Source organism: Corapipo altera, unplaced genomic scaffold, assembly GCF_003945725.1.
Source record: "Corapipo altera isolate COAL_440 unplaced genomic scaffold, ASM394572v1 2b, whole genome shotgun sequence".
NCBI lineage: Eukaryota > Metazoa > Chordata > Aves > Passeriformes > Pipridae > Corapipo > Corapipo altera.
The window spans coordinates 449,368-473,083 of record NW_020884874.1 but is presented as its reverse complement, the minus strand read 5'-3'; the positions used below and the strand labels follow the sequence as shown (position 1 = coordinate 473,083).

Below are 23,716 nucleotides of genomic sequence, written 5' to 3'. Positions count from 1 at the left end.
TTCTATTGCTTAGAATAACTAAAATAAACTGGCAGAAGGGCTGAGCATGCAGTCTGCAGGTTCCTGTGGCTAAGGGAAGCCTCACACCCTCAGTAGACTCCTATTTTACAGAGCAGAGGCCACAGTCTAACAGACCAACTATTTTACTGATCATTCTCTTCTTCTTCATAATGAGGTGGACCAATTTCACTGTTTTTCACCCATCTGAAGCAGCTCGCTTTTTATTAATGTTTCTCTTTAGGGACAATACTCCAACTGCTTACTTTACCTCTTCCCAGCTAAATGTTAAGTGTTTAACATGTCTTTTACCTTCTCTTAAAGCAGCCCAGTGTCTGCAAGCCTATTCAAAATGGCACCTCAGTTTTCCCTCACCCCATGTTTTCAGCATCATCAACATCAGCATTTTAAGCAAGCAGCACTGTCTAAAGAGCTGATTGCTTCTGCATGACAGAAATGCTCAAATACTGTACTGCTATCCAGTGCAATATATTCAAAAATCACAGACAAGCAGAAGAGTTTATTTAAGATGTTCTCTTTCTACAAAGCCATATGCTTACTGTAAGGACAGAGGTGTTGTATTTAACTGGCAATGACCAGTTTTATTTTAGGCTGGCAATAACCTGCAACAACAAATATATCCAAGCATTTTATTCACCCATGGATACTCATTTTCCTCCTCCTGCAGATACCCTTTCTTTCTATGTGTCCAGTGGCTAGAAGCCAAGAAACTCATTTTATGCTTGATAATTCGTTGCTAATCAGTGCTAATCTGTTTGGGAAAACATCTGTAGCTCAAGCACAAAGAGAATAAGATCAGTTCAGCTGCATCGTTGGTGACTCTTCACCACTGAGTGCAACTCCGTGAACCCTTTCATGGGACCCACATAGAGATTCATTCACTTGTGCGAGTGGCTTCACACCAAGAACCAACAAGATATTGGTGCTTTTTGAGACCTGGACATTTAAAATAAAAGTAAGAAATGAATGCTGGTGCTATGTGCACCAGTTTCACTATTCACATCTCTGAGAGCAGTAGTCACTACTAATACAGGTTTACCACTTTAAGGTTTGTGGGAGGCTGTTTTGGTCCTACTGAAACCTACTCGACTAAAAAAAAAATAATTGAGAGAGCTTTGTAAGGGAGGTGCAAATCATGCCAAGTTTGCTTTGAATTTATGGCACTTAAATTTCCATTGGGCAGATATCCATCACCCCAACATTTTATACGGGCAATGATTAGGAGCAAAATTTGTATAGCACAGTCCATGAACACAACCGTGTAAATTGCAGTTTCCTCACGAAAACAACTGTAGAGTGGGGAGGGAATAGAGGCAAATATGCCAAACTTAGTGAAATCTAACAACACCTGGCTTTCAAACCCTGAGCAGGCACTCAGACAACAAATATTGAATACTTCATGCAAAATAAGGTTTATGTTATTGCTGCAAAATTCCTTTTCTGATATTTTCCTATGGGCTTTGAGCCATATGTTTCTGCGTAATACAGCAAAGGCACAATTAAACTCCTCTGTAAGACCATGCTCTGCCAATGCCAGCACTCTCCCAAGCAGGGGCACTGCAGTGAGGGGAGCCAAGGCACACACAGGCACACACAGGCTGTGTCTCACCCTGAATCTGAGGGCTCAGTTTTGAGTTAAGGCTCCTAAGGCATGTCTCAGCTCAGCTTGATGGATCCATAGGGTGGTTATTCAAATGTGATGTTGTCCTAGTCTCATCTGGAATGCCTGCATGACAGCATTTCCCACTTACCCCTTTTTTTATTCATTAAAAATAAGACAGGATGAGCCTCTGAGAAACCTGTCTGTAAAATAAAGGTCTGCATTAAAATCAGGTATGAAAAACTGTCTTCCTGACAAGCAGTCACTGTTTGGAGGTGCATCTATCTCTCAGGGAATCAGTTACATGCCAGAAAGAGAGAAACAACCCCATACAAACAGCAACATTAGGGGAACCTTAAGGCTGAAATTTAAGCACTGAAAAGACAGAGTGCACCTCAGGAAAAGCTAGATTAGCTACCTTATCACTGCCTGCAAGCATACATACAATATTACAGCCCTTAATTAAGCAGACATGTTTTCTCTCTGACAGAAGGTGTCAGATGGTCTTCTAGATTTTCTGTGTTCAGCATATATTAACAATTTGTCTCTTTACCATGCGTCCATCATTTAATTAGCATAAAAGCCCCCTAGCCCTCTGTTCACTTGGTCATCTTTATAATACATACTCTTATCTCAAAGGTACTTATTTTAATAATTTCATTAGTACAGATGTACAATGCATTCCACTAGACATTTTTCTATTTAGAGACAGATGTACTTCTTAGCAATAATTTATTACTTATTACCTTGCAAGCTGTTTTTCAGACAAATAAGCTCGCAATTCTATTACCAGTATCTTTTAATGATGTTTCTGTTTCAGATTGCTTTATCATTGGAGTCTAATCCAAATTTCACTGAACTTTCCCATTAATTTCAATGAAAGGCTCTGTTCTTCATTTTCCAAGCAGCTCAAAGCACATCTCAGGAAAATCTGTATACTGTTTATCCAACAAGACATTATAAAATAAAAAGCAAAAAATTTCTTTAACATCTAATTGCCTCTCCAAAGAGCAAAACATCTTGCAGAGGTTTGTCACTAGTTAGATGAGAGCATGTTCTAGAACACAGTAAGTGAAAGAAACCTGGATATTGAATGATAAATGGGAGCAGGTTGTTTTCAGAATTACTTTAGAGGACAGTACGAATGAGTTTCATGTGTAGACTTGCAAAATCATTCATGTTGGCCAAATTTGAAAACTTACCCAAAATGGTAAAGACTGAGAAGAGATACTATTACAAGAAAGGGTTAGAAACATAAGGTGGTGTCTGGATCTTTGGGCTGTCCACCACCTATTCCATGCTCCTAAACACAACTGTGAATCTTGGAGGATTTCCTGCTGGGGTAAACAGTCTGCAAAGAAGAGACATAACTCTGAAAAGTAGAGTCTCTGTAGAGTGAATCCTCCTTTATTCCACTATCAAGGGATCCCACCTGGGTTATTACAGACAGCTCTAGGGCACCCAGCATAAGAAGGACATGGACCTGTTGGACAGGTCCAGAGGAGGGTCACTAAGATGATCAGAGATGGAGCATCTCTTGTATGAAGTCAAACAGAGAGAGTTGAAGCTTTTCAGCCTGAGGCATGAAGCAGGAACCCCAATATCTCCCTGTTCCACGCTCTTCTTTAATGGTTATGAGATTTCACTGCCTATATCATGATCTACTCTTGAAAAAAATTCTAAAAATTGTAAAGGATACCCAAGAACTTTGCTGTGTTAAAAATTCACCTGTATCTTATGTCTTGATTTTCTCCTCTCATTTTACTCCAAACTTAAAATTTTTGGTGCTTTTTGCTGTTGAGCAAGTACATTACATGGTTTCAATGATGTTTTGGAAAGAGTAAATCGAAGATTAAAAAAATTAAGTACTTTAAATACTAATTTAATAAGTATGTTGTATTAGGTTAGGAATATTGAGTACTAGTCCCTTGTACTTAAATTCATACTAAGAGAAAGGAAAAGTTACCCTGAGGGTACCACATGAGAGCGGATATCCATGCTTATTAAAATAGCAAAATATTAATTATCTATAATTAATATTTTTTTTAAAGGGCGGAATTGTGATTGACCCTCTGAAAATTAGACATTGAGAAGGTTTGTTACATAACTGATTTTCTTTTCTTGCACTACAAAATTGTTCCTTGTAGTTTCGTCTCTAATGATTTATTCAGCAGTTTATTAAAAAAAAAAGACTTGTTATTCTTTCCTGAACTTTCACAAAAGAATGGAGAGATTTAAGCAAGAGAAAAAAATGAGACACTGTGTTTCTGTCTTATCAATATCAGAAATTCATCCTAATAAGGATTACTCCTACACTGAAACCACAGCTCTTCCTGTTTCCATAAAACTATTCACAGGTTGCATATATTTCCATATTTGATCTGCATTAATATTAAAATCTTCCCGAAGTTTCTGGAAAGATTTACATGTTTTATCATCAGATAAATCCTTTATTATCTTGTACCAAAAGTTCATTCTTCTTTAAATGTAATAAATACTTAATTTGAACAAACAAACCAAAAGCAATTAAGGAAAAGAGATGCCCTATGAAAAAAAAAAAAAGAAACATGGAGATTAAATTTACAACCACATTTGTTGTCTGCATAAGAATTTCCAGAGTCAATACCAAATAGCAAAAAAGTATCTAATACCAAATCTCATATGTAGAAGTCAGAACCATGCAGTGCTATATTGGATGAATGAGTAGCAGAAGAGACAGGTTATGGCCATGGTTGCTGGAGACAGAATGCAAGAGGTGGGTGGACAGTATGACAGGACTGAATAGATTGCAAACTCTCCAGTAACACTGGTAATAGGAAGTGGATTTTGTTTCCCGGGAGCTATAAGGTGTTGAAAGGTCTTATTTATTTATAGTCAATCCTTTGGAGTTCTAAATCTCACAAGAAGTTGCTCAGCAGATCAGAGATTCCTCAAGAAAATCACCTCGTGGTGCTTCAGCACTTCTCATCATACCTACCGCCCAAGAAGTGTGCATATGGCTGCATGGAGTGAGACATTGATAAGAGAACAGAGGGGAAGAGAGGAATAATAAGAAGCTCTTTTCACAGACATTTTGCAAACAAACTAAAAAAAAGAGTGAAACAGATTTAAAGGGAGGTAAGTTTGAAAGTGTTTGGTCCTGTGTCTGAGGCAAATTTCATTGTCTTTAAAAGTAGCCTAGATTTAAACTACTATATCACTCAGAATATACACTGCATGCTGCTGGTCTCACTCCTGATCCTCCCAGGCAGTTTACTCCTACAGTAAAAAAAATTTCATCTTTATCTTATTTGGCTATCTCTCTTTTTGTGTCTGCTGTGGCTTGCGATCTCCATCTCTTGCCATCTGTCAGTGAGACAGGCCAGGGAGATGCAGAACCACTGGTACTTATAGCATTTGAAACTCATGGATAAATCATTGAGAACATGCTATAGGGAACAACTTCACAATGACAAGGAAATAAAATCAATTTTATAATAAGTCTTCTCAAATTATTATTTCCATAGGGTCAAGCCTCAGTCATTCCCATAGAAAACTCTACCCAAGAGGGAGGGAAAGAGAAAAATTGTCTGAAGTTTCCCTCTGAGAACATTTGACTTCTTCCTCGGGGGTAAGGGAATTTGCTCTCCATGCTCCATGGAGCAATGGTGGGGGGATTAGTCTCCAAATCCATTAAATTTTCCTATAGCCACAGGGGACTATGCAATCTCTAGCTCTTTTCTAAATGATAGTTTGCTCAAAAGGCCTCCTGATACATTTGAAATATAGGACAGATGTTGCCACATTAGCTATAGACCCACACAGAGAACCCAGAGACAGAGGAGAGAGGTAACACCACAGATTGCACAAATATTCTTATTATATAATGTATATAGAAAAAAGGCGTTTCTCAGATTAAGATGATCTAAAAAATAGTTTTCTGTTAGCACTATAATTTTAGAGGGGATTTGAAAGTTTCTTGTTCTCCAGTACTAAAAACTAGCAGTAAAACATCACACAGTACAACACTGAGTTTTAATACAGATCATTTTCTCACATAACAAGCCACCAAGCAACTCTGTTTCTAGGATTGCTATCTACAGAACACATAATCTTTATCCTGTCACAAGTCTTTCCTGCTGCTGAAGTTTGTTTCATATGATATCCTCCTTCTACTATTTCCACTTCAGAAAAAGCTCTCTTGCCTCCTCCCACTCCACTTAAGTGCTTGTGTGTGACTGCAGCTAAAAGTAAGGGGTAGTCACTGTTGTTGTCATATTTGTGGAAACACTGTGCAGATGACTCACCATGCTGACAACTTGAAAACTCTTGCTCTTTTGATCTGGTACTTGCATTTCCTCCTCCTCTGCCACTTCCCAAAAGTCAAAGTAAGTGGACATGTCCATGTGTCACTCTGTGTGTGACAGTAGTTATCAGGATTTTTCCCATGTCCAAATAATTTTGACTGAAGTCACTGGGTTTTGCTTTGAAGATCCCAGGATTAACTTTTCCTTTCATACCTGCAAAGAAGGCAACGTTCCATATCAGTATCATTCATCAAGTCAGTGATTTCATGAAGGTAAAATGGTGGGCATGAATCTTATTACCACAGTGGTTCCCTTGAGCTTCTGTGGTGAAATAAAAGGGCATCAAACCATTTATGAATAATTGCTGTGGTCTTTGAGGTCCCTCTGTTCTACTCATATAAATGGAGCATCAGCAGAAATTATCATCAGGTAAGTTAACTCTAAGGGTCAGATCCTCAGCAGATGTGAATCGCTATCACTCTAATAAAAAAAAAAAGTCCCTATTAATACTACTTTGAGATTTGGCTTTAGGAAGCATTTATCTTACCGTGTTCATCTGAATTTTTGAGGAACACACGCTTAAAAATTAAATTGCATCTGAAAGTCAGGAACAAGGATCATCTTTACGTGGACAACTAGACATGACAAAACTATACCAAACAAAAATTCAGGGCTCATGAATACTCAGATAATTTACCTTAAAGAACATGCAAAAGGGCGTTTCACTGGAATAGGATGTTGTCTGGCGACAACGTCAAAGCTAACACAATATCATGGCTGTTGCCATTCAAAAAAACTCTTAAAAAGATAAACGGGGCACATGAGAAAGGTAATCCAAAATCTAAAATTAAATACTTTGCAGTCTCCAGTTAAATTTAATGAGTAGCAAAACAATCTAAGAAAATAAGGTATTCATTTCATGACTATTGTATAGACAGCTATCAGTGCTTGTTAAGATTATAAGATCACACGTCAGATGCTCACATCTCCCCAGTTTTCAACTCTTCCAAGAGTTATAGCTCTGGCACTTCTCTGTAGTACAAAAATACAGCACAGCTTCTCGCAATTTCCTGAGACACTGCACCTGCAATATATTCATGCTAATTGCTCCAAACTCATGCATACAGATGACAAAAGAACCTGAACGGCAATTCAGCTTTTTCCTGCAAAGGAAACATAATTGTTTTATAATATGCTGTAAGTTTTAAACCTGCAGGTTAAGTATTCATTTAATTATTTAGGAAGAGGTTGCACTTCTACTCCTCTCTCTGTACAAGAGACAGCCTGCCTCTTCACCATGCCAGGAGAAGGGAGGGGGAAGAGCTCAGATTTGGGATTTTTCTTCCTCTCTTTGCATCTCACACTTTCCCCTTATTACAAATGCAGTATTGCTTCTACTGCCACTGCTCATCCACTTACCACTGATATTTTCAGAAACAAACTATTTGAACTAAATATATTGATGACCAAATAGAGAAAGAGGAGAGGAAATAGGGACTCCTGTGTTTCCTACACAGGCAACTGGATTCAACACAGCTATTACAAATTGCATGTCAGATCTTGTACTAATTAAGGGATTTTATTTCAGACCCTATCAGCAGAATGGCAAGAAAAAGAATGGTTGTGCAACAGAGTCAAAAGTATTTTCAGTTTCTGATGAGAAAACTGACTTTAACAGCAGACCTGGTAAGATACATCAGTAGCTACCAAACATCTCCTTTGGCTCAAAACATTGAAGCCTGTGGTTTTTAAAATGGACAAATCAGTGAAAAGGCTTACCTCTGGGTTTGTGTGCATGTTTGATCCAGTAGTTTTAATACACTGTCGTAGCACACAGAGTCATTACATTTGTCTAAAGGTACTACATTAAAAAATCATCAAATGCTATGAACCATGGTTTAAATTTTCAAAAGACTTCGCATAATTCAAGGGTCCACTTCCCATTTGCACTTCCTAGGTAGTAATGAGACTTCACAGAATTAAGCAGTGCAACACCTCGCTCATAGTGCTGATCCTACCTCACACAAATTTTCCACAAATAGGCACCTAAGTGCAGGGTCAACAGAAAGCTGCTGAGCAGAACATACACCAAACTAGCAAGAGATAAATTTCAGCCTAAAGGGACAGTGTTTATACATGTCCAGAGAGACATAGTCTCTGTACAGAGCCATTAAGCTCCTAAATAATCTCAGCCGCTCATATGATACAAAACATTGAATTTACATTTTTAAAGAGTAATAGTGGCAGGCCAGGAGTAGTGAGAGCTTTGGAGTTGTCACCCTGTGAGGGTGTGGGGGACAGGGTCCAACTGCTTCTTCTGCTCAAACCATAGCCTGAGCTTGAGTTCAAACCAGCACCCCAAGACAGAATCTCAACTTCCAGCTTTCCATAAATTGGGAAAATGATCTCAGTCATCAGCACAAGATTTGCTTCTTCTTGTAGAAATAATTCAATATGCAGAGAACTGAGGTCAGAGAGAGTGTCTTTAACCCCAGCAATTAGGAAACATATCCAAGATGGGGGTTCAATTCTACATCTGATAAATATCACTGTTCTAGAGCAGAAATCTGAACCTGGGTCTTCTACCTTTGTCTCACAGCTACCAGCATGATTTTGATCATGCTGGTAACATCAGGTCTATAGCAAACACAGTCCTATTTTGAAGGCTTCAAGGTTTTAGGCTATAGAAATCCTTGAGGTGAATCTCAATATTTAGGTGAGTTTGGACAGCAAAATCTTGAGCATATGCAAAACTTAACATGCTAAACTAATAGTCAGGAGGTAAGTGACAGCTAAGGAGTAATTATGCCAATGGTACATGAATGCTGGGACAAGGTGATGCCTATATTGTGCAGCAGATTATGGTGACAGAAAAGCTCTGAGCTGACTTTCACAGTACATCCACAGAGTTCAGCACAGCACCATGCAGAGACAGTCACACAGGTCTCAAAGGCAGCCTAGCCTTTTTGGTATGGCAGAACATGCATTATTAAATTCAATCCCTGTTTCTCAGCAGAGCTAATTAGTTCAGGTGCAGCTCAACGCTGCTATAATTATACTCCATCTGCTTCCAGAGCTAGCTAGTTTGGGTGCTGAGAGCTAGGAAATTTCTCTGCAGTAACCCCTCATGGGAGGGGGCACAATACTATTATGTCCTTAGGCGTGAAAAGAGATGGATTGACGCTTTGGTCTCTTTGATGATTCGAGCCTTAGCAGCCTAAATCCTGTGGAGTTAAATCCTCTCAAGGGACAGATTTTTTAAGATGTTTAAATAGCTAAAGCCCCAGGTATGGCCCCAGTGAGGCTTTTGAAAAATGCCTCATAAGCACTAAGTGTTTGTTGGGTGGTAAATGACTCTGTGCAGCAGTGCAGCAGTGAGATCCCCATGTCAGACATCTGACTGAGGTAGTCTGTTGCAGGCAGCAGCCCACAGGGCCCTGGCTCTTACCAAAACTTTGATGTGGTCAGGTTGTCTTTGCTGGCTTGCAATCCAGTATGTAAGTGCTAAAACTCATTTGGCTACACAGAAAATATCAAGCCTGTCTGCTTCTCAAGAAAGAGACAGTGACAACTCAGATGAATGCTAATTTAGCATTCAGCATTCACTCACTTTAAAATGAAGCCTTGATCCAAAGACTACTGCAGTGAATGGAGTACCTCTCCTCCATGTCAATTCATATTGGATCAGGTCCTGAATCTGTGGCATGGAGCAATTACTATGAAATAGATTAGGCAATTGCTTCCTTTATTCAGTTGTACAAGTTTTTTCAAGACAGACTGGTTGCTCACATTTGTTTTGCACAGACAGCTAAATCAACAATACCAACAAGACTGGCATTAATCAACAGAATTACTTCCTTGCTCTCAGAGGTATTTTGCTTCATATCCCTTTACAGAGGCTGTCAGGGACTATCTGTAGCTTCCAGTACAATACAGCAGTGCCACAGTGCATTCTTCCAGACACTGGAGTCATCCACATACATTTGACCTGCAAGCTTTTCAGCATCACACTCAAAGGAGAACATTTTCAGTGACCACATGAACACCACAACAAGTTCACACTCCATCTGCTTTGTTTAACCACACATCATCTCACTTTGGTAGCATTTATATGTACTTGTGGGTGAGTATGTGCATATGTGTCCAGAGACAGTGTGCTCAGCTTCCATGTGCACTGTGCAGGTGTGAATGACACCTGCATTTAACAGGATGGAGTCTGTGTGAGCATCTGTGTCACTGTCATTAATACTTCGACTTCTCACACTGCTGCCAATGCCAGCTCTTTCAGTACTGCTATGCTTCTGCTTGCTTTCTGCTTTCTAGGGGCACTGACTAAGGCTACTGAGACTGTTAGATATTGACTGAAACTCAATCAGTCGCTACTTATTTAACCAATATGCAGACATTACTTTGTGAAATTATTCTGGAAAGTGACAAAGGCAGCTGCCCCTCATCACCCACTCTTCAGCTCTGCATTTCTGCTTTGGCTCAGCCATGGCTGTCTCACTGCCAAGCTACTCTTTCAGGGCGCAGACAGCCTCTGATGCCTCTTCGGACAGGAAATAATTACTTGTTATGTAAAGGTTGCTGCCTACTACTCGTGTATATTCAGTGTATTCAGTCTCACTAACCTGTCACACTGCACTGCAGCTTTGCACCATGTGAGCGGTGTACCATGAAAAATGACACCCAAAATGCCTATCTGAGACCAGCCATGTGCCCCAGCTCACCAGCCATCCCCACTATTACCCTTCATCATCCCACAGCCCCAGGCTTGGATATCCTGAGGAGCTTCGGCTCTCTTAGGTATGCCCCATCAGTGGCAGCAGACTGCCACGCGGCAAATCAAAGGCAGTAATTAGTGACTGAGAGGTGGTGAGGAGCTGGTATAAGGGATTTTTTCCCATTTCTGTGCAAGGCTAGAAGTTTAACTCAAAGAATCCCCTGCAGTGGTTTAGGTTGTTAGTGCCTGACTTTGTACTGAAGAGAGGGTGGACTCACAGGCAGTCACAGCAGAGAGGTATTTTGAGAAGCTATCTCCACACAGTTACCTCATCTAGTCTGAGAAGAGTGTGTGAGTGACTAAAGCCTGTGCAGTGTACATTCAAGCAGGTAAGTTAAAAACACTGGTAATTAAAAATAACCTCCCTGGTTTTGCAGTGGGACAGTGGATGAGATGCCACACCAATGAAGGGGCTCAGCAGTGAACCATAAGCTTACAGCTGAAAGTCAGGACATGACTATGGAATGAGCTGGATACAAAGGGATCAGGGAGATCTCAGGCCTGAAGCTCAGCATTTAGGTGTGGGCCAAAATAACTCTTTTAGACATGACCATAGGTCATTCAGGAAGTTTCATGAGCCTCCCAGACTTCAGCTCACCTAAATGACTGAAGGGCCAAAGGCAAATGCAGCGGATGCAAAAAAAGTTCTCCAGAACTCATAATTAATTTTTTCTTTGCTTTTTTCTCTCGGTTCTTCCTTTTCTTCTTTATAATTTTGTAACCTTCTCTCTGTGCAAAGAGAAGGTTGCCATTCCAGTGTCTGCTCTCGCTTTAAATTTCAAATTTTCACTCCATTTTTGTTTTCCATTTCTCATTAATATATTACAGATGACTTATTTTATTAATTGCCATCTATTTTTCTAGTTAATTTAATTTTCTGGGAAATAAATACTTTCCTGACCTGTTCCAGTCTTGTTCTAATGCTTAGCCAAATATCTTAAGGCAGTGAAGGAAAAAACAAACAGCTGAACATCTGCTGAAAAGGTTGCAAGGGTGAATAATCTCTAATAGCTTCTAATGAGCTTCCAGAAATATACTGCATAAGGAGAAATGTACAGATACGAGTTCTTAAACCCTTACTTACAAGACAATCCTGCTCAGTTACTCCATTCTGTTACAGACAGGAGGAAATTCAGATGCAGAATATGTTATCAGATACTTTTATAATGCATCCTACAATGACATATCTCTCTTCAAGCAACCATTAGTTGGGCTCAACACACACCCTGCTTTTATGCTTTACTGGTGCAGTTCACATCAGGAAGACTGCAAGGAGTCCCTTATTATAATTGAAATTCTCCATCATTTTGGTGCACTGCTTGTCTGTCTCATAGCTCCACAGAGGCAAACTGAGCAAGCAAACGCAGGAGCATCCAAAAGTTCCCTTGGTGATGCAGCTCAGCCCTGCCCCTGGAAGTGAGGATTAGGACAGCAGGCTCAGAGGTCAAGGAGGGCATCTGGTAGCTGTACCAGTGTAAAAAGAAGCATTGTTACTATTCCCCAACTCATTGGCCAAAGCACTAACAGGGCAATTGCTGAAGAGTAATCTCTTCCCTTTTCCTTGGACTTCCATTTCTCCTCTTTGGGGTTGCCCTCAGTTCAGCCACATATATCTGCCTGCCATGCTCAGGCAAAGCATGTAAGTAAATGCAATACAAGGAAAGTCAATAAAGTTTCACTCACTTACGATAGAAGTGAATTTAGCCACCAATCGATAATGAACAGCAAAATGTTCCCTTCATGCCTGTTCTTGCAGCTGTCCTTCATCTGAAGAGTTCAACCCCACTTAGAGAATCAATGTATCAATAGAAAGTAAACTGTGTTTTCAATAAAACTGAATATGTGAGCAGATTCAGCATTGTATGATTATTAATTTCCAAAGTTAGCCACAAGCTTTTAAGAGTTTCCATTAAATCTCCAAATGAAATTGAAGCACTTGGAAAATTATCAAAAAAATCTGTATTAAAATACTCTCCTCCATCCCTTTACATGTGCAGAAGCAACTTGGTATATTCCTAGAACAAGCAAGGATACACTGTTGACTGAAAGCAATGGTAATTCACTGCCTCTTATTTCTGGGATAGCCCTGAGCTTATTCTGCCACCTTGTGTGATCAACATATAATACAGCACAGTCTCATTTTCAGGTCCATATTTCTTATTCCACTCCATTAGGTCTCACATCTTGTTTAGTACTCCTCAAAGTTGGGAGTTTGTTAAACTCTGTGCAGACAAAAACTCATCTCTGATATTCCAATATGGATTATCAGGATGAACCAAATTTAATATTTTGTTCATACTGCACCTCCCCAAAAGCCACTTAGTTTTATTAGAGCAGTGAACACTTCTTACTAACAATATAAAAGAATGCACATTTCTGTTAGCTCATTGTTAGATTGTGGTTCTGTTGAACTTCATTAAAATTATTTGTTAAATAATGTCTGGGAATCATTTTAGCCCATATTATCCATTCAAAGCAATTTGTTGAAAAAAAAAATAAGATCAGTTTTCCAAAAAAAGGCTTGAGCTGTGTGTGTTACTAGCCACTCCTTCTCTTATGGCCTATTTTGCCATTATAGAAATAGTTTCTTTACACTTACCCTGACTGGAAAACTGTGAATGTTAGAAAAACATTTGGCTTTCAGTGTAAAATATCTGTTGAAAACAAATACAAAGGTAGTCTTTCAGAAAGGTTCTCCACTGTTTTATCAATGTTTCTAATTTCTGCTGCTGTATTCAGTCGTGACAATATGAAAAATTAAAATATGTAAAATTAAAAAAAGCAAAAGCCTTTAATGAAAACCCCCGTTAGAGCCTGTTGGATAAAAATGTTTGATGTTTTTATCAGCTGGATGAATTAACTCTCTTGTTCTGGAAACAGGCAAAGCATTCCTCAAATTCGTCTACGAAAACTGTCTGAAGCTCTAGGTCAGACTATCATGACAGGCTCTGCAAGGGATTCTCATGCCTAGAAATGACTGCCAGTACAATGCAAAAATCAATAAAGCTACATGAAGCTGTTACCTATGGATGTCATCTCCCTTCGGAGTACCAGCAAATGCCCATGTACATCAAAGGTACTGAAACACTTAAATGTGACACCAGCCCTGTCAAGCAAGGCTGCCAGTATAGAGAGGAACTTCACCTTGTTCACAGGAAGGTTCTCAGCACATCCAGGTTTTAAATACCTATGAGCTTGCCTCCACTGTTAAGCAGAGGTGACAGAAGGTAGGAAGCAGATCATCAAAAGCTCCTTCTAAATCCTGCAAATGCAGATGTTGACATCTTTTATTGCCTTATGCTCTACAGATACAGAACTACATTTTTTTATCAAAGTGAACTACGACTCAGACTTAATTAACCAGAACTGTGGTGCCTACAAGATCGATGCTAAAAGTGTAGTGAATGCAGTCAGAGCAAAATTCATTCCTGTAGTCTAGTTTTAATGTCTTTTACACAGGGAAATAATTATAGCTAAAAGCTGATGTTTTCACTTCATACTTATGGAATACAACTCATCTTATAGTATCTCGTCATGGCCTTAAATTGTGGCTGTGGTCAGAAAACTGTTTATGTTAAGATCATACCATTTTACTCACCATATATTCTGCAAGTAATCAAATCACAGGGCTGATCTCCAGTCCTTCTGTGAGGAGAAATAATTGAGGCAGAAAGATTCACAATGATTTTCATAAGAACCAAGCAAAATATGTCTACAAGATACAATTCAAAAAAATATGCAATTTGCTTGTCAGAGACAACTTTAAAAAATTTGGAATTTGGCAAATAATTTCAGGCCACACAAACACATCTCTCCACAATTAATAATGAAAGTAATTTCAGAAAAACCTGTTTCTTCAATTACCCTGTACAAATTTTTGACCTTTCTTTCAGAAGTTTTTTATAAAAGGATTAATAAATATATATATTTAAGAACAAAACTGAAAATTTTGCCTCCAACCATATGTTTCTTGTTGACCTAGAGAGGAAAATCATATTAAAATATTTTTTCAAATCACATACTGATTAAAAAATACAACCTTCAAAACATGTTACGCACAGTTTTAATTTCAAAAGGCTTTGTCTCAAGTTTCAAAAGCACAGAGCAACCCTACAATGTGCATAATTAGCCTAGTATAAGGGAGCACACAGTAAAGGGACCTGGAAAGTTTGACTCCCTTTACAGGCCCTTGCAGAGCCCTTGGCAAGTCATTTCATTCCCTTATATCTCTATTTCCCTATCTATTAAGTCAGGGCAATAATACCTACCTTCCCTGAAGAGGTGACAGTAATTAAGTCAATGTTTAGCATAGCACTTTCAAGATGCAAATCTCTGCATTAAAGTTCTAAGTACTATTATTATTATCATCATTATCACTGATTATCATTAAGCTAAAGCTACTGTTTAATTCTATATGTTCTCATTCTGAGAGATACATTCAACTACCATTGTCAGCTAATTATACCATCTACTCTTAAGTATAGGAGTACAAAAGCATACCTTCTCCTGCATTTGCAGTCTGTTCCCTGTTTCAAATACTCTTTGTGTGAAGGAAAATATATTCTTAACTAATGCCTTAAGGAAGTTTACATGGTATTGCCAAATTAGCTCATTGCAATTAGTATCTAAGGTTTCTCTGCAATCCCAGGAAAATAGCAGTAGCCACAAATGCAGCTAATGATGACTTTGTAAAACAGAACTGGAAGTTAATAGTGAAAAGGCTGTCAAAGAGCAAAAGGCTGCTTTTCAAATGACCTTTAAATCCTCTGTGGCTCCTGCAGAGGATAAGAGGTAACACGAATGACAAAAAAGGCTTTTCCAGCTCACCAGATTTCACCAGGTCAAAGAAGAAAGCATTTGTATTGAATAAATAAATAGATAATTCATCTCCCAGCTGTTTTGGCATCTTTCCCGATATGAGCACAGGTAGGAAGCAGGTCTGTGAAGCTGGATGAATTTCAGAGACCTGTAAAACAGTCACAGAGCCAGAGAACTGAGCCCAAGTCACTTGTTATGCAGAAGAGAAAGGAACAGAAATTTGCCCACAGGGCTTCAGATGCAATGTGTATCTGTGAACACTATTAAAATGCCAATGTCAATTTAAAACTAAAAATCAGCCTCACTCAGTTTCTTCTGGTTTTTCTCACAAGAACGTGCAGCTGGGTGATGCTACCCTGCCACCCTCCCTGCAGACTGTTGCAGTCAGCTGCAAAGCTCAACTTGTATGATCTTCCAGATATCTGGGCACAGATATGGCTAACACTTGTACCTCAAACCCTATCTGCAACAGAAATAGATACACACACACAGACACACAGTAGAGAGGTGGTGTGTCACATCTTGGCATGAAGCCATGGAGAAAGCCGCTCTTCTCCTTGTGATTTTTTGTGTTATGACAACGCATTACTCTAAATAAATAGGTAATTTTTAATGGATATTGAAATTTTACAGCCTTGAAAGAACCTCTTTGACATGAGACATTTTGTAACAACACAATATTTTGAATCTCCATAATCCTTCTGTCTAAGGCTAGCAACCCAAAAAGTTTCTGAAGTCAAATAATTAAAAATGCATGAAAATACTGAGAGACAAAGTAAATGTTACTTTTTATAGGGAAGAAAATTGAAACCTAGATACTAAAATCTGCATCCAATTTTACACAGTTGGATGAGACACATAACGGCTCATATTCTCAGTGCTGGCGTATTACAGATCCACCAACCATTTGAGGAACACTGTGTCTCCAGCCTCCTCTATGTGCCAGGGAATCTCTGTGCTGCAGGGGAGGCTTTCTGCTGTTCCCCTGGTCTCACCCATGCCAGAGGGAAGTCAAATGTGACTGCAATGCTCATCAGGATCTCAAACGCGAGGCAGGCACTTCCAAGTTAATAATTAAGCACAGTCTGAGCGTCTGCCCTCTGTAACATGGGGACTGGAGGGAAGGCTTTCCTCTCTCAAAGACACTTTTCTGTCATTTAATGTGACACAATACTCACCACCCCCTCACCCCAGCTTTCCTTATGGGAGGATGCTCAAAAGATAGTTGCTCAACCCTCATGAGCAAAAGAGGTTTCTGAAGATTTTTCAATGGAAAAGAAGAGGTAAATTACTTTTCTAACGTAAAGAAGGGGCTGAGAAATGAATGAATAGTATTAAATTACATTAATACCTAAGATAATGGGAGAAAAGTCATAAACCACACACATACATAGACAGTTGTCCATCTGCTCTTTGCTTTCTTCGGGTCTTGTAGAAAGCTATACTGAGGTGGGGTGGAACTGGCAGTTGTCATAAATAATTTTTTATAATTACAATAAGTAAAAGAAAAAAAATAGACTGCAAGAAGGGAATTCTTCATATAAATGGCACTTGCATGGCCATCCAGTGCTATTAGTCACTATAACTCAAGAGGAAAATGTTTATTGGTAAGCCAGTGTGACTCCTTGCTAACCTTCTATGCAAGGTATTTCTTCTCTTGTCAAAACAGATTTCCAGAAACAGCCTAATTTTCCCTATAGAAGAAATCCAAGAAACAACTTAGAAACATTATTTCTGTCAGGGGGCTATCAAATGCCTTTGCTTCTTTGTCTGGTATTCTTAAAGTATGTTTAAGCATTACTGCATAACCTTACAAGACAAAAAAAGTCAGGTAGGATCAGGCTGTGCAATAATATCTCAGATGGTTCCCATTCTTTAAAACTGAGACAACTAAATTTTGCCAGCTAGAAAATTATACAATGCAATCAACATACTGACAAGCTGCAAAATATAATTTATTATACATGTCTTATCACATAAAAGCATAAAAATATTTATCACTGTATGTAAAAATTACGTTCACTTCCCAGACAAAACACGACTATAATTCCTTATTTTATTTCTTCCTAGGTTCTCTTTTAATTACCATTTCAATAGGCTCAGAAATGGCTAGAATTCCAAATCTAACCTCTGCCAAATCTTCAGAACCCTTGGACATTTGTATCTCTCTCATTCTGTTACTCAAAGCTTCAAACTGATAGTTCTGGAAATTAAATTGACCAATTTATTCATCACTGTAGCAGGGCTTAAACCTCAGCAACATGATTGTCATCATGTCATTGCTGTCAGTGACCTGAGTCTTGAGTTTCAGAGATTGCCCCGGTAACACTAGATAATAAGTGGCAAAACATTATCACTTCTTTTGGTACTCATTATAAAAACATTAATTGGGGTGAAAGGTAATCCACTTCATATGCTAAATCATGGATCTTCTCTAAGAGTGGACAAGGGGCATTGCAAGAATAAATATGTCATTGTGATTTGTTGCCACAAAATTTCCTTAAAGTTTGCATGAATGGACTACCAGAGGGCGTTACAACAAGGAAAAACATTCTTTTGATTTAAATTATCCAGGTCTAGTCTGAAAGGTCACCATCAAAATGAGAACACAACAGAGAAAAGGGATGAGCTCCAAAGTAATGTCAGTACAATTTATGCAACCCATTTTTTCCACTATCCTGTTTTGAATAGTTTCATTTTATTTATTTTAGGGAATCACTCCATGGGTCACACACAGAAAATTCAGTCCCTTTACCACTCCTTTCCTATTGTCTCTTCCTTTCAAGAACTGTTTCATGGGGGGGGGGGAAGAAAAAAAACACCACCAGTTTTCTGCAGTTTGACTCCTGTGGCAGAAAAGCATTAAACTCACAGCCAGGCAGCTGTTTTCCCCCTTCTCGAGTGCTGTCACTCTGCCTCTTTAAGCTCTGTTTTATCAGTTGCATAGAAATTTTTTTGTTCATTTCAAAGAGCACATTAAATTCTCATTAACAGAGAGGGGAATTAGGCCTGCACAGTTAGAAAATGAATAAAAAAATTCTGCACTAAGTAAAGAAACAGGATTCCCCTGACAAACATGTATTCACAAAGAAATATCACTGCAGGTAACAAATAAACTCCCTTGACTAAGTCAGATATCGTTTCCAAAGTTTTCTCAAAGCGAGAGCTCTCTTGGAGATATTTCAGCAGGAAAAATGGGTTCTGCTCAGCCTGGGTTTATCTCAAAATTCTGGACTTTCATGTTCATGGAACAATAATGTTTGAAAAAAACAAAAATTAAAATTAAATCCCAGGCCTTGTAAGGAGGCATCTCAGGGGCCAGCTACTGGCAGGGCTGGAGAGAATGCTGCTGCCAAATGGAAAATGTGAGCTGGCAAGTGGACCTGAAATCTTAGATTTTGAACTTGGCACATCTGAAAAGTCTTGGCACTTGGTTACAGGCCCTGGAATACGAAGCTTGAGAACAAGTTTTTCCCCATAAGAGCATAGAAAGCACCTTTAGTATGTATAAAGCAAACTTCCATCTACCCTTCTTATAAACAGCCCTGGTGTGTTTTGCACAGTATGAAGTAGCATTTAGACATGCATTGATTTTGCCTAGATATCCTATCTTCATTTGTCTTGCTTTGCCTCATATGGGCCCCAATGACTTTTTGACCCTCCAATAAATTTTAGCATCATTCAGAAGGTCAAACAGTCAGAAGAGTAAAAATGGATTAAAAAAAGAAAGAGCTGCAGTGGATGGAGAATTATAATCATAAGCTTTATTAGATATTTCAGTTGCTGCAGGCTTTAATGGCAGCAAGCTTTTAAAAGTTCAGCCTCTGCTTTACTGGTATAAGGGGACACTGTTATTTTTGCCATCTGATTTTTAATATCACTAAGCCGAAGAGTTACCAAAGTCTTTCTGAAAGTTATATGAACTATTTAAATTATTTTAAATTAATTTAAAAATACTATTTTTAAAATTCAAAATATTATAAAACTAGTTTCATAGTATTTCCCTGCACTCTTGATGACAAAAAAGAGTCACAATATTACTTGCCTCTCTCTGGTCATCTTAGCCAGAATCCTCTCTGCATTTTCTGGTTTTCTCTTTTTTCTTTTTTTTTTTTTACTCTTTTATGGGGCAGAGAGGGAACAGACAGTACTGGCAAAGCACAACTTTGAAATTAAATAAAGACGTGGTTGCAGTCTATTTAATATCAACATATTCTCACTATTAATATTGTTACTATCATCTTTACCAGCTTTATGACTGAAGCCTAAGCATCTAAGAGACACAACTGCTTTCATAAGTCACATTCCTCCTGTAATATGCTCACATGTGGTGAGCAAGTAATTTATCCTGTTAATATCTTGTTCAGCTATTGAGAAGCTTGAGTTTGAAACTGCTGAAAAGAAGCTCAAGACATGAGGTGCAAAGGAATTTTAAAAATTGTTCTATAGCCAAGCCAACCCACCTTGGACCCTGCATGTGCAGAAAGTCTCCAGTCCATGAATCATCTCTATGCTATGTTGTGGTCCACCGTGCAAGCTGTAGAGAAACACATGCCAAAATCTGATCACCAAAGCCTCAGACAGCTTAGTCGGTATAAATTATCTCTTAGGATAAATTATTCTGTCTTGATTTGCAAATTTGACACTCTCTCCATTTGTAACTTGTTTCCTTCATCCTTTGCATGTGTTAGCATAGTACTGGAATACATTTAAAATCACAAGAGATCCATTCCCATTAGTCTGGAAGGTTATTTCATGTAAGTATTTCCTTGTTTCTAAATATTCTTTTGCACAGTTTTTTTTCCTCTTGTATATCCTGAAAAAGGAAGAAAAAATGGCATAGACACTGTACAGGGTTTCAGCCTTTCTTTCTGTTTTATTCTTACCTTTACAAGACCACAATATTACCATTTATTCTTTTCCTCATTCACTTGAAACTACATTTTTTAAAACTTCTCTTTGGATTTACTAGCTAAAACATACACACCTTCCAATTAAAACTGTTTATTGTCAGTGTATTTTTGAGGTGAAAACATGAGATATATAGGTTTTAATAAGAGAAAAAATAAATTTCATTTCATACTCCTAGTTCAGCAAACCAGAGAAGGCCTGTTCTGATGCATGGTTGAAGTGTACTGACAAAACTGCGCTGAGAGCGATAGCTGGGATAGCTCCTCAAAGTCTGCCTCTGCAGTGCAGAGAGGAGGACACAGCAAGCTTCTCACTCAAGTCTCCCAGGGATTCACAGGTGATTTAGGATTCAAATCCTTTTCTCCATCTTTCTCCTGAGGATTTGCTTTCATGAGAGAAATCTCCTGCTGGTGCAGAACTGCACTGGAACTCACACCATACCCCTCCTGGCTACTGGGCTGGTGGGGGGATGCTCTCCAAGATGAAAAACTGTTATCTCCAAGGAGAATTTCACTCACTGGCTCACAGGCACTAATTTAAAGGAGTGCCTAGCTACAATATGATATATCAAAGCAAAGACTATTGAGAAAATAAGGGGCTTTTAAAAGAAGACATATTCTAGAAATTATGTAAAGAAATTATATTCTAGAAATTATGCTCCAAGTCCCATTAGACTTGACAGATGATTAACCAGGCTGCAGGTAAATGGCAGAGTTGGCCAGAGCCATTGGACTTTGGAATTTGTTGAAGTTCTGAGTGCATTTCCATGAGAAAAAAAAAAACACACAACTGTTTTATTTTCATTTATTTATCAAGCAATACCTTGCCACCGCAATACCTTGCCACCACTATACCAAAAGGAATTATAATTTCAAGACTAATGAATGTCAGGGATAAATGGTCTCTCTATTTGCTCTTTAGCCAAATGGTTCCTAAAAAAGTACGCCCTCCCGAGCTTCTCTGAAAGCAACATCACAACAAGGCAGACAGCAAAGTCAGCATAAAAAATAAATGCACAGGTCAGTGTTAAACTATCCAGTTAGTCAGACAGGTTGGAGACAATATGACTTGGGAAAAAAACACAAGTACTGCAAGACAACTTACTGATACGAAAATAGATAAAGGTACCAGTAGAAGATAACCCGGTATTATCACACTCTATTCTTTAAAATATCTGAAGGCCCTTAAATATCTAAAATGCCCTGAAGCCAGCGTTTGGAAATGGAAGAGTCTGACAAAGAATTGAGTTGCTCCATGTTCCCGCATACATAGGATCTTGCACATGACCAACGTGAAAGTCAGATGTCGCAACAGACCTTTGATGGTGCCTGTGCCCTCCAGTACAGACATGTCCATGCACAAAGGTAGTTGCATTTGACAGACAGTTGTTCTGGGCTTGCATGCATAACTTCAGATGCAGAAGCCATAAAACTTTGTAAACCACTTCACAAGTTCACACAGCAGAAGCTCTTTGGTGGATTTGGCCATTGTTTAAGCTTCTCTGAAAACAGATGGGAACATGATGTCTTCTCACAAGTTTCATTCCCACATTACTGCCACAGATGGTGCTCTCACATCTTTGAAGAATAGGTCTTCTTTCTTACATAAGCAATAAGAGGATACAAAATGTTTCACATTACTGCTGATATAACTGATCTCAACCAGTTACTGCTGAGACATTGCTGAGACATATAATTTTTTGCTCTCTGCCCCTCCCAGAACATTCTGGTTCTCCGTTTCATGCTCTTCCACTCAAAACCAACAACAGGCAGGGACACACACTGATATATCAAGTCAGCTATTTATCTATATTTTCTTTTCAAGTTCATATACCCTTACTGAGTGATTCTATGAATGTCACTGTATTAATGTAGTTCATTGAAAATGAAGAAGGAATCTTTTTTTTCAGATAATTTAGTAAAATATTGCTCTGTTCCCTGTGGGAGTTTTTTCCCCCCACTAAGCACAAGTAACTGGATAATCATATTTCAGCCTCCTGAGGGCTCATTTCCCAAATGGATGTAAATAGTGAATCAAGCACCACTGGCAGACAACTTGGTTCTCAAAATAGGCCTCTACATTTCAGCATCCAGAATGTCATACAGTGTTTGCACTGTTGTTGCTGTACCTTTGTGCCTCTTAAACAATGACTTCATTGTTATTTTTTGCTCATAAATATTATAGGAAAAATCAGCTCCTCTTAGCACAAAAAAGAATCTGAAAACCATCAAAGAGGAAAAACTCCTTCCTCCTCATCATTTACACCCACCATCAATTAATTTGCTAAGGAAGCATACTCATAAGTAAGCTCTAAAAATTAAACTGTCATATTACCACAATAAATAAATCAAAAATTCATACAATCAGTCAGTTGTGACTGTTGATCACCATCTGAAAACTTGAAGTCCAACCCAAACAAAGACCTCCAACCTCTAGGTGAAGTGCAGCCTATTAGTTATCATCTATGCTTTCCACATCCAGCTGCTGCTGGAGCATGTTGACTGTATTTTTAACACACAGTACTTTTCCTCAGTCTCCTCACAGCCCTACCATGGGCCCCAGAGGGTGCTTGCATGCCACTACTATAGTATTGTTTTGGTGTTTACTTCTTCAGGTCAAAATGTCTGAAGTGATCAGAGGGCTGCATTATGGTTTGCCAGAAGAGAGGTTTTATAGTGTGGTGCATACACTACACATGTCAGTGTGTAATGAGGGAGAACAGAGGCACCTGAGCACAATAGACCTTCTGGTCTATGGTACTGGAAGTCTGCACAGAGCAGAGAAATCCAAAGGTTTTTTAGTCTTACCCATGTTGCCCACAAGGTAAAATATTCTTAAACCCCCAGGTGAATATGGCCACAAACAATTGGTTTGCTTCAGAGAGTACTCTGAGTGGAAATGTCTGTGAACAACCAGGAAAGCCAGGCCCTGGAGCATCCTAGGGAGTTATTTTTAGTCTTCTGGGAACTTTGAAATCAAGTGAGGGAGAAGATATTTTAGAAGATTATACTTATTTTGGCTTTGTAACTCATGAGAGTTTCATTACTGGAAAAAATTATGTTATAATCCACAATAAAGATGCTTATAATTACCTGGGTGCATCACCTTTTATAAGTTCTATTGTAAAGAGAATAAATAAAAGAAATAAAATAATCTCAAACTGCATAAACTTCTATTGCTTGAGATATTGGACATTTAATTACATAATTTTAGCTGGTTTCTTCAAGTCTTTCCTTTCTTGCCTTTCCTAATTCACAAAGAGGGATATTTTGATTGAATTTCTTTGTAGATATGGTTCTT

General features: G+C 38.6%; 2 long non-coding RNA genes across 2 annotated transcripts in view; both read right to left on the bottom strand.

Annotated features, from left to right (window-relative positions):
- Positions 1-1,780: 1,780 nt before the first annotated feature.
- On the bottom strand, positions 1,781-12,111 carry LOC113942996. Its single transcript, XR_003526145.1, has 4 exons — positions 11,913-12,111; positions 5,905-6,117; positions 2,821-2,969; positions 1,781-1,821 (listed from the first exon to the last, which is right to left on the bottom strand). It is a non-coding gene; the product is annotated as an uncharacterized LOC113942996 (long non-coding RNA).
- Positions 12,112-14,293: 2,182 nt separating this feature from the next.
- Positions 14,294-23,716, bottom strand: part of LOC113942994 — a 121,921-nt gene continuing 112,498 nt past the window's right edge. The window contains exons 5-7 of the long non-coding RNA XR_003526143.1: positions 19,969-20,042; positions 15,515-15,653; positions 14,294-14,399 (exon numbers count right to left, since the gene is read on the bottom strand). This is a non-coding gene — a long non-coding RNA (uncharacterized LOC113942994). The remainder of the gene's footprint in view (positions 14,400-15,514; positions 15,654-19,968; positions 20,043-23,716) is intronic.